This window comes from Mus pahari, chromosome 11 (assembly GCF_900095145.1).
Source record: "Mus pahari chromosome 11, PAHARI_EIJ_v1.1, whole genome shotgun sequence".
Classification (NCBI taxonomy): domain Eukaryota; kingdom Metazoa; phylum Chordata; class Mammalia; order Rodentia; family Muridae; genus Mus; species Mus pahari.
Window position 1 is genome coordinate 17,271,590 of NC_034600.1, and position 12,354 is coordinate 17,283,943.

Genomic DNA, 12,354 nt, shown 5'->3' on the forward strand with positions numbered 1-12,354 from the left:
TACTACAGGCAGATCCAGCAATACCTCTTCTAGGTATATACTCAGAAGATGTTCCAACTGGTAATAAGGACATATGCTCCACTATGTTCATAGCTGCCCTATTAATAATAGCCAGAACCTGAAAAGAACCCAGATATCTCTCAACAGAGGAATGGATACAGAAAATGTGGTACATTTACACAATGGAGTACTACTCAGCTATTAAAAGCAATGAATTTATGAAATTCTTAGGCAAATGAATGTATCTGGAGGATATCATCCTGAATGAGGTAACCCAGTCACAAAAGAACTCACTTGATATGCACTCACTGATAAGTGGATATTAGCCCAGAAACCTAGAATATCCAAGATACAATCTCCAAAACACAAGAAAATCAAGAACAAGGAAGACTAACATGTGGATACTTCATTTCTCCCTAAAATAGGGAATAAAATGCCCATGAAAGAAGTTGCAGAGACAAAGTTTGGAGCTAAGACAAAAGGATCCAGAGACTGACCCACCCGGGTGTCCATCCCATAATCAGCCACCAAACGCAGACACTATTGCATATGCCAGGAATATCTTGCTGAAAGGACACTGATATAGCTATCTCTGTGAGGCTATGCCAATGTCTGGCAAATACAGAAGTGGATGCCCACAGTCATCTATAGGATAGAACTCAGAGACCCCAATGGAGGAGTTAGAGAAATTACCCAAGGAACTGAAGGGGTCTGCAACTCTATAGGTGAAATAACAATATGAACTAATCAGTACCCCCAGAACTCGTTTCTCTAGCTGCATATATAGCAGAAGATGGCCTAGTCAGCCATCGTTGGGAAGAGATACCCCTTGGTCTTGCAAACTTTATATGCCCCATACAAGGGAACGCCAGGGCCAAGAAGTGGGAGTGAGTGGGCAGGGGAGCAGGGTGGGGTATGGTATAGAGGACATTCAGGATAGCATTTGAAATATTAATGAAGAAAATATCTAATAAAATAAGTTAAAAAATAAAGCTGTTATGAACATAAAAAAGTAAAATATCTCAATAATTGAATTCTAATACACATTTTATTTTATTAATTATATCCCAAAATCATTTTTCTAAAAGATATCTACAGACCTTTTGGGCTTAAAAGAGTTTTCTGAAGTGAAACTAGTTTAAGAGTTGCTTTTGTTATAAGTTTGGGCTTCTGAGTCAGACAAACCTTGTATAAATTGTGTGACTATCTATGGCTGCTTCTTTAAGAACAGCAAGTGGAAGATACATATTGTCTCCTTCATAGAACAGCAATGATCTTATGTGGCAAATGTACCAAGTCAATGCAGCCATCTACCTGCCACTCCTCGTCAAGTGTGAATCATCGTTTCCTTTTATGCAAAATTCAATAAAACTGTTCAACATTTAAAATGTCAGAGGTTTTAATGGTTGAATTTTATCCAACAAAAAGATAGCTTGAGAAGGTGAGTCAATGATTTAGAGGACAAAGCACACACTGAGCAAGCATAAGGTCCTGAGTTAGTACCCATAAAAACTCCAGACACACATCTATGCCCACAGTGCTGGTCAGGAAAGAGAAATGCAGATCCTGAGAGATTTGTTGGCCACCCAGATTAACTAAATGTGAGCTGCAGAACAAATATGAGTCTCTATCTCAGAAGGAAATGGAGCTCTGGACCCCATATACACTTGCATGGGCACATGTGCTGCACACATACACATGTAGACAAGCAATGCACACAGATATGCTGAAATTTTCCTGTATGACCTTATTTGGTGATATTGCTTATTAAATTTTTAGCAATATGACTGGTATCCTTACTAAAATCGTCCACGAGAAGAAACAGACACAAATGTAATCACACCTTGAATTGAAAGAACTATATATGAAAACATGAAGAAAAATGTAGAGAATAGAGGATTGGAGTACCAAGAAAGGGATGCCTGTGATTTCTGGCAAGCAATGGGGAGCTGGACAAGGCAAAAGATTCTCTTTCAGGGTTCAGAGGGAATATAGCTTTGGTATACCTTGATTTTGAACTTGTACAATCAAGAACAGGTAATGTGTTTCTATGACCAATTAGTGTTTTCCTATGACAGCTAGAAACTAAAAAAAAAATCATATTTTAAGTAATATAAAAATCCTTTCATGTTGTAGATGCATTTTAAATAATTTAGAACATAATATAGTTTTGCACATATATGTATATATAATGTTTTTATGTGCATGTAAAGCACAAATTATTTGTATATGATTCTTTAGTCCTCATTTTTTACTTTTAATTTGAGTTAGGAATTAACATCTCATGAATTAAAAACAACTCATGAATAATTGTACCTTCGAGAAACATTATAGAAAGGAAATACTTAATGTATAAAAGAAACCAAATTATCGTGATTAATAACCATTAAAAAGGCAATTTTCACCAACGGCATTTTATTCTTCATTGGTTATAGAACTTCATGAATTGAAATTTATCATACCACACTACACATTGAAAATGAGGTCCAGGATCACTGTCTATACAGAATAATGTTATTGACATGATTTGCCTGGAAAAACCACTGTGGAGCTAATTTCTCTTAGTTCTTTTAGTAGCATTATGATAAAATTGGTGTTTCACCTTATGGAGTATTGTATCAACTCACTGTTCCAAAGGTCATAAGAGATCAAGAGAAGTACTTTTTCCTCATAGAAATCCTTAAATCAAAGCATTAAAGTCAGACAAGTTTCCCCTAATGAAAGCTTTTAAGAAAATAGCAGTATATCATGATGTCTAAGTTTGCATAAATCCTTTTTCTCACACTTGGACATGTTATTGAGTTAAGACATCCACAATAAATTACTAATGTCTGATGACATTGCTATTGGTAGAGAAAAAGAGTAAAAACAATGGAATTATCTGAGTGTTTTTTAGTTTAATGAAATGTGTGCTATATAGAATATAACATTTTATATGGTATTCTTTCACATTGAAAAACTTATTTCTTTCTTGTGTCTGGGATGTGATGTTCATGTTTACGATGTTTGTGCATAAGAGAATATATGATACATGAAAATTGTATAATAACATCTGTATTTGCATCATGGATTCATTTCATTTTCAGTGTAAATAACAATAAGGTCGATTCCACTTCCAGAATTTCACATGTTATGTGTTTTAATCATGATGAGAAATTACAAGAAAATAAAGGGTGCAGGTAGTATTAATAGCTTAGGAAATGTTCTTCAAAATTCAGCAAGAATGATGGCTTCCTTTTTTATCAAAAGCCTCCATGAGACTTGACCTCCTGTTCTCACCTATTCCAAATTCAGAATCATACAGTAGTAAATTTCAAATGCACTGTGTTTAGGCTCTATAAGTGTGTAGTTCCTGAGAAAGAGAAGGCTGTGTACCACCTAGCCAAGTCATGGTGTGACATAGATATTCTTGACATAGATGTAGAGTCATGATCAGCTTAACTTGTATGATTTGCTGAGTGGAAGGGATAGAATTCCTGAGAGTACCAGTAGGCTGATTTACAGGGCTTGTGTGGTTAAGTCAAGGAAGAAGTCAGCAGCTTCAGTTTCTCGCTTGGCTGACTCAGTCTGGACATAGTAGAGGTTTTCAAGGTTAGTGCCACTAGAAGTTGGTAGGACAAAGGCACCCACGCCCTACCCCCTTGCAGAACGAACTCTGTTCCCAACTGTTAGAAGGCAGAAAGTGTCAGGACACAAAGGATATTCAAAGGATACTTGAGAAGAAACCATTTGAGTTAGACCATGAAGTCTGTTAGACTGTAAACTCTAAAATTTAGAGGGTCTTTAAGTGCTACTCTGAGCAAGACCTCCAGAATTTACTATGAATCTTTACAAGAGTCAAAATGATTCCTAGTAATGCTCCTGTGCAGAAAGGCAAATTCCAAAATACTTTAAAATAAACACAACTAAATTTATCCTTCAGAAAAAAAAACATATCTAATGTTCAACATAGAAAGAAGCAGAAATAATGTGTTTAATCATGAAATAAAAATCGACATCACACTCACATCAAAATATAACATACACAAACTTATGGGACCCAATGAATATGGTTTACTAAGATGCAGGTTCATAGCACTAAGTACCTACAGGCAAAATTATAGTGAGCTCATATTAGTAACTATAGAGCACACTTCAAAAACTTGAACAAAAAGAGAAAACCACATGTAAAAGCCATAGATGGGAAGAAATAATCAAACTCAAGGCTGAAATCAATAAATTAGAAAGAAACACAACCAAAGAGTGAATTCTTTGAGGAAAATCATTATTGGCAAACCCTCAGCCAGAGATGAAATACTGAGAGAGAAATTAGGAAACATAACCACAGACACTGAAGAAATCCATAGAAACACAGTAACTATAATAAATAAACTCAGGCTCAAATTGATAAGATAGAAACAAAAATATCAATATAAACAATCAATGAATCAGAGTTGGTTTGTGGAAATCAATATGATTGACAAACCTTAGCCAAATTAACTAAAAGGCAGAGAGAGAAGATCCAATTTAACAAAATTAGACATAAAAATATGTCGACATAAAAGCAGGCAACAGACAATCCAGAGAATTTAAGGACATACTTAAAAAACATACTCTAGGAAATTTGGAAAATCTAAAAGAAATAGATAATTTTCTTGATACATACCACCTACCAAAGTTAAATCAAGATCAGACAAATAATTTAACCAGTCAGAGTGAAATAAAAATAATTAAATGTCTCTCCACCAAAAGCAGCTCAAGGCCAAATGGTTTTAGTGCAGAATTCTATCAGACTTTCAAAGAAGATTTAACCCTAATATTACACAAATGATTCCACAAAAATGAAAACAGTAGGAACATTGCCTAGTTCTTTTTATGAGGTCATAGTTATCCTCTTATCTAAACCACATAATGTCGCACCAAACAATTAGAATTACAAATGAATTTCCTTTATGAATATAGAAGCAAAAATGCTCAATAAGAAACTTGGAAACCAAATCCAAAACTCATGAAATGGTTATCCACTATGACCAAGCAGTCTTTTAAGTTATGATTTTTTTGGGAAACAATAATTTAAAAGCCTTCGATTTTCAATTCTGGAAAAAATTTGCCTAATTACTTACAATTAAATATGTTGAATTGAAAAAATTATGTTTATTTACATACCTTTCCAAAATTCTGTGAAAGTAAGAATGATTTTATTTTACAACCTGCTTCCAGCAAAGCCATTTCTGTTCTTAACCTTCCCTCTCCCCCACTTCACATCAGTCCCTTTCACTCCTCTGGGCAATTTGCTTTTATTTTCATTGTTTGTGTGTAAGTGTACGTGTGTGTGTGTGTGTGTGTGTGTGTGTGTGTGTGTGTGTGATCATTTTTCTCTATGAAGTCTAGGAACATCAAAACTGGCTTGATGGGCTTAGTATGATTGACTCTAGTTGCATCCTTTTCTCTCTAAAGATAAGTACAGCTATATATATATATATATATATATATATATATATATATATATATATATATATATATATACATCTACATCTATACCTACACCTACACCTACACCTACACTTACACCTACACATATAAATATACACATATATGTGTGTATTACTAATGATAATTTAGATTATGTTTTTAAAAAGGAGATAATAGCAGCAAAGATATAATAGAAGATAAGAAAAGCTCACAAGTGAAACATGGACAGGAATCAAAGAAAGGGTGATAGCCTTTGTTATGTATAAAGAATAGGGTGGAAGGTGCACTGGTTTGACAGGAGCAAGAGTGTGTTATATGTGCTATTGGGAATTTCTTATATTCTTCGTACTCCTGCCACTTTATTATATCAATTCCTCAACATATGGCAACTAGACAACTATTTGTTTTTCTTTTCAGAGGTATATATTAGAAGAAATGAAACAGAGGATGGAGGTAGGAGGCCTACAGCTACAGACTGGAAAACTGTAAAAATCTATCTTACTAAAGATAAGAGGAAATTTCAGTTTTACATTATTTCATTAAAATGCAGATTTTTCCAATTATATGAGAAAAAACTCACATAACTGTTTTAAAAAATAAAGGCATTCCTTTTAAGAGGTCAGAGTTACTCTAATAACAAAACCACCCTAAAATATTTTTAAATTATAGATCAGTATACATAATGGAAACACATTAAAAAATTAGTAACTGAGTTGATCAAAGGATAAAGGATAAAAAAAGCTAGTACTAGTAAGGCTTTGCATTTGATTCACAGAGAATCTTAATTAGAGTTACTATCACTGTGATGAAACATCATGGCCTGAAACAACTTAGGGAGGAAAGAGATTATTTGACTTACATTTTCACATTGTAGTCCACAATTGAAAGAAGTCAAGACAAGAACACAAAAAAGGGCTGAAACCTTGAGGAAGAAGCTGACGTAGCAACCATTGAGTAGCTCTGCTTGCTGACTTGATCATTCTGCTTTCTTAGAGAACATAGGACCACCAGCTCAGGGAAAGCACCGCCCACAATGGGCTGGATCCTTCTTCATCAATCACTAATTAATAAAATGCCCTAAGTTTGGATCTTGGTTTTTTTTGTTTGTTTGTTTGTTTGTTTTTGTTTTTCAAGATAGGGTTTCTCTGTGTAGCCCTGGCTGTCCTGGAACCAACTCTGTAGACCAGGCTGACCTTGAACTCAGAAATCCGCCTGCCTCTGCCTCCCAAGTGCTGGGATTAAAGGCATTTGCTACCATCACCTGGCCCTACGTTTGGATCTTATGGAGGCATTTTCTCAGTTAATGTTTCCTTTTTTTTCAGATAACTCCAGCTTACTATCTAATTAACATAATACTAGCTAACACACATGGTTTATTGAATACTTTAATGTCAGTCAAGACAATCCACACTATGAAAAGACTAAAATAAATAAATAAAAAGGGAGAGCACATTATTATCTTAACATGTTTTGAAATTTTAGCAAACTAAACCCAACATGACACAAAATGTATTAGCTGTAGATGTAGTCAAGGATGACCTATCAATTGCATGATAGAGGTTGAAAAGCTGAATGTTTTAATTAATGCTATAACATCAGGTAGACTGTGAGACATATATTCTCATCACCTCTCTTATGGCATGTACTGGTAACTTCAGCAAGTGGGAGGGGGTATTAAAAAAAAAACTGATGCCTATTTTGGAGAACAATATATATAATTGCCTGTATACATAGACAAGTTTGTACATTGATGATTTCCTTCAGAATTCCACAAACTGCAATTAGAATTTATAAAAAAAGTACAGCTAAAAACTGCATAATTAACACACAAAAATCAGCTATATTTTTAGCACAGTTTTATCTGAGGACACAGTTATACCACTCTTGGGCATATACCCAGAAGATGTTCTAACATGTAATAAGAACACATGCTCCACTATGTTCAAAGCAGCTTTATTTATAATAGCCAGGAGCTGGAAAGAACCCAGATGTCCTCCAGCAGAGGAATGGATATTTATTCAGATATTTAACTTAAAAACACAAACTAGCATTAGAATTATGATATACTTAAAGATAGGTTTTATAAATATGCATGACCTGGAGTTTCCTTAAAAGCTGTTTGCTCAAAGAAGGCATACAGAAATGGAAAAAAATTCCATGTTTCTGGATCAGGAAAACACATTACACCCCCACCCCCCATCTAATTGATTCAATATTATCACTATCAAAATCCTAGCAAAAATTTCTGTTTAAATTTATAAGCCACTTTAAAACATATTTAAAATACAAAAGAATTGGGGTAGTGAAAGAGAGGAACGCTCCACCATTGCTGGTGGGAATGCAAGCTGGTACAACCACTCTGGAAATTAGTTTGGCCATTCCTCAGAAAATTGGGCACAGTATTACTTGAGGGTCCAGTTATACCACTCTTGGGCATATACCCAGAAGATGTTCTAACATATAATAAGGACACATGCTCCACTATGTTTATAGCAGCCTTATTTATAATAGCTAGGAGCTGGAAAGAACCCAGATGTCCTTCAGCAGAGGAATGGATACAGAAAATGTGGTACAATTACACAATGGAGTACTACTTAGCATTAAAAACGATGAATTCATGAAATTCTTAGACAAGTGGATAGAATTAGAAAATATCCTGAGTGAAGTAACCCAATCACAAAAGAACACATATGGTATGCTCTCACTGATAAGATACTTTCCCCAAAGCTCCAAATAACCAGGATACAATTCACAGACCACATGAAGCTTAATAAGAAGGATCACCAAAGTGTGGGTAGTTCAGTCCTACTTAGAAGGAGAACAAAATACACACAGGAGCAACATGGAGATGAAGTGTAGAGCAGAGACTAAAGGAAAGGCCACCCAGAGACTCTCCCACCTGGGGATTTAAGTACATGATTTAGAGAGTTGAATGCAAAAATTGGCAATAAACCGAAACTATTGAAAGTCATTATGGTTTGAGACAAAGAGCTGAGGTGAGCACTGTGAATAACAGCCAGTGATGCAGGTTAGGGGTTTTGGTAACATCAAAATAATTTAAAAGCAATACACATGTATTTCTTTGCTAAGCATAACATTAATTTGAGAAAGTTGAAAGATTAAGAATAAAAGCTAGCATTGGACTCTTCTACTGGGGAATTGAGAGTTGCTTCATGTCTGTTAACGGGGAAAAAAGATAAAAGATAAAAGCTTCTGAGTCCCTTGTTTCAGAAAAACATTAGCATTGTTACTGTAACCCACTGATGTGTAAAGACACTTCGCTTTTCTCTTTTGAATAAAAGATAAAAGATGGATAGGATAATAATGAAATTAAAATCTCATACTAAAGGGAATATAGATAAACTTCTTTCATTGAAAGAAATATGTTTTGCTTCAAATCAACAAACTCCACAAAAGGTTCAGGACCTGAATTTGAATTGAAATGAAATAGTTAGAAATTTTCCTGTGTTACAAAGAAAATAGCTGAGTGAGGTTCCAGAGGACTACAAAGGACTTTTTAGTTAGATTCAGGGCACAGATTCAAAATACAATCCTGTGCCAGGTTGTTTACCAGCAGTTAACAGTTCTATCTCTAGGGATGTTTGTTTTCATTGGAGATAAACAGTCAGGAACCATCCATTCACAGAAACTTTTCTAGATCTGGGATACTACTGTCATTCTAGACATATTGCTCTGTGTATCTCTTCCTTCTGTCAAAAATGTCCCCGTTCAAGAGATGAGAAAACTCACTCTCGTTTCACTTGGTCACCAAAAATTTTTTAACTCCTTCCACTAATATGGATTTCCTCCCCCCTCCATCAGTCCATAACATATTTTTTTTATTTTTTTAAATATGTTTTGAAATTTTTACTAATTAATTTTGTTTTACATTGACAGTTTCAAACACAGACACAACACATTTTGACTATTTCCATCAATCTTATCTCGCTTCTACCATTGCCAGCTCCACTTTTCCCTATACATCTTTTTCCTACAATCAGAACTTTCTGCTCTGATTTGTTATTCACTGAGTTTAACCAGAACTTTCTATGTGCCCATGGGTTTGAGAATTTCTACTAAATATTGGTGAGCTCACTAGTAGGTACATAGCTGAAGACAACAGTTCCTTAGTGAGTAGTAGGGCTCCGAGAGGTCTTTTACCCATCCATGGCTGGCTGATGAAAGGGACAGTCTCATGTAGGAACAGTGCCTGTAACCACAGCTATTGTGAGTTCATGATATTAATGATTGTATTATGCCTATATTAAACTTACTGATAAGTGAATGAAACCATTTCATGATAACTGATTACAATATAGTCAAATATTTTTTGTTGCTGCATAGAAGCTTACAGAATGCGTGTATCATTTTTTTCAACATATTTTCTATTGGTTGAGATCCAATATGCTTCAACTTTTCCATACTGAAAACTATGGCAAGTAAACTTACGTGTAACAGTGTCATTATTGATTGGTGGCATTTCCTAGATTAAATTTTCAAGTAGGAGTTTTTTTTGCAAATCTCTATCATCATCTTCATTATTTTTTAGAATGATATTTTATTTTACTATTAAACTAGCAAAATTTATTTTAAAATATACAACTCGCTTTTGACATTTTTTTAAATCATCAAAATAATTTATAATTATTAAATGCCTCTTAAATATACATGTTATTTTCTGAAGCTAAATATACACTCATCCAGTTTCTAAAATCTATTTGGAACATTAAATAAGATAGAAGTAGAAAAAAGTCCCTTATGAAATCCTCTGTGAAAGGAAATTGTGACAGGTTCCTTATCAGACAGAAACCAGTCTATCTCCAAGGGAGAATACGGAGTGTAACCGTGCCTTCATAGAATGAATTGGACAGCATTCCTTCTGTTTTTATTTTGGGAAATGGATTGAAGAGCACTGGGCTTAGGTCTTCTTTGAAGGTCTGATACAGTTCTGCACCAAACCCATCTGGTCCTGGGCTTTTTTTGGTTGGAGTCTTTTAATGACAGCTTGTATTTCTTTAGGGGTTATGAGAATGTTTAGATGGCGTATTGATACTGATTTACCTTTGTACCTGGTATCGGTCTTGAAAATTGTCAATTTCATCCAGATCTTCCAGTTTTTTTTATGTATAGGATTTTTTTTTAGCAGAATCTGATGATTTTTGTGAATTTCCTCAGTTTCTGTTGTTATGTCTACCCTTTCATTTTTGATTTTGTTAATTTGGATACTGTCTCTGTGTTCTCTAGTTTTTCTGGCTCAGGGTTTATCTATATTGTTGATTTTTCTCTAAGAACCAGCTCCTGGTTTTGTTTATTTTTTGTATATTTCTTTTTATTTTTACTTGATAGATTTCAGACCCAAGTTTGATTATTTCCTGCCATCTATTCCTCTTAGGTGTATTTGTTTCTTTTTGTTCTAGAGAATTCAGGTGTGCTGTCAAGCTGCTAGTGTATGATTTCTCCAGGATTTTTTTTTTGGAGGCAGAGATATGAGTTTGCCTCTTAGCAGTGCTTTCATTGTGTCCTATAAGTTGGGGTATGTTATGCCTTCATTTTCATTAAATTCTAAAAAATCTTTTGTTTCTTTATTTCTTCCTTGACCAAGTTATCATTGAGTAGAATGTTGTTTAGCTTCCATGTGTATGTGGACTTCTTGTTGTTTTATTGTTATTGAAGGCAAGCCTTAGTTTGTGGTGGTCTGATAGTGTGCATGCAATTATTTCAATCCTCTTATATCTATTGTGGTCTGTCTGTAACTGGTTATATGGTCAGTTTTGGAGAAGGTGTAATGAGGTGCTGAGAAGAAGGTATATTCTTTTGTTTTAGAATGAAATGTTCCAAAGATATCTGTTAAATCCATTTGTTTCACACTTCTTTTCTTTTCTTTTTTCTTTCTTTTTCTTTTTTGTTTTCCTTCCCCCCCACACCCCAGGTAGAAACAAAACTCTAGAAGGTTTTAGTTAACCAATCAGATTTTTGTATCAATAATTTCTCCTTTCGCAAGATGCCAATACAATAATTTCAAAACCAATTAATAAAGATAAAAGCTGTCCACCTAGATTAGACAAATTATACCATTTATTCTATTTTTTATGATATCATAATTACCTACAGCTATTTAAAGCCATGCTGGTTCAGGGTTTTTTTCCTGTCCATCCCTTTGCATCTTGACTTCTCAGATTCACAATATTTTTTTTTCTTTATTGCAGTGCTTTAATTTATTAGGATAATAATTAATGCCCAGAGAAATTAATTATCAGCATGGTTGTTTGCATAAAAGAGTTAATGCTCACATGGTTGGTGAGGTTTTATTTTGTTTTTGCCACTTAGACTTTCTAGAAGGACAAGATTTATTACAGCTACACCTTTCCTATGGAAATCTCCTGAGTGAGGTAACCCAATCACAAAAGAATACACATGATATGCACTCATTGATAAGAGGATATTAGCCCAGAAACTTAGAATACCCAAAATACAATTTGCAAAACATATGAAATTCAAGAAGAGGGAAGATCAAAGTGTGGATACTTTGTTCCTTCTTAGAATGGGGAATAACATACCCATGGAAGGAATTACAGAGACAAATTTCAAAGCTGAGACAGAAGGAAGGACCATCCAGAGACTGCCCCACCCAGGAATCCATCCCATAAACAACCACCAAACACATCACTATTGCATATGCCAGCAAAATTTACTGACAGGACCCTGATATAGTTGTCTCTTGTGAGACTACGCCAGTGCCTGGAAAACACAGAAGTGGATGCTCACAGTCATCTATTGGATGGAACACAGGGCCCCCAATGGAGGAGCTAGAGAAAGTACTCAAGGAGCTTAAGGAGGCTGCAACCCTGTAGGTGGAACAACAATATAAACTAACCAGTACCCCCCAGATCTTGTGTTTCTAGT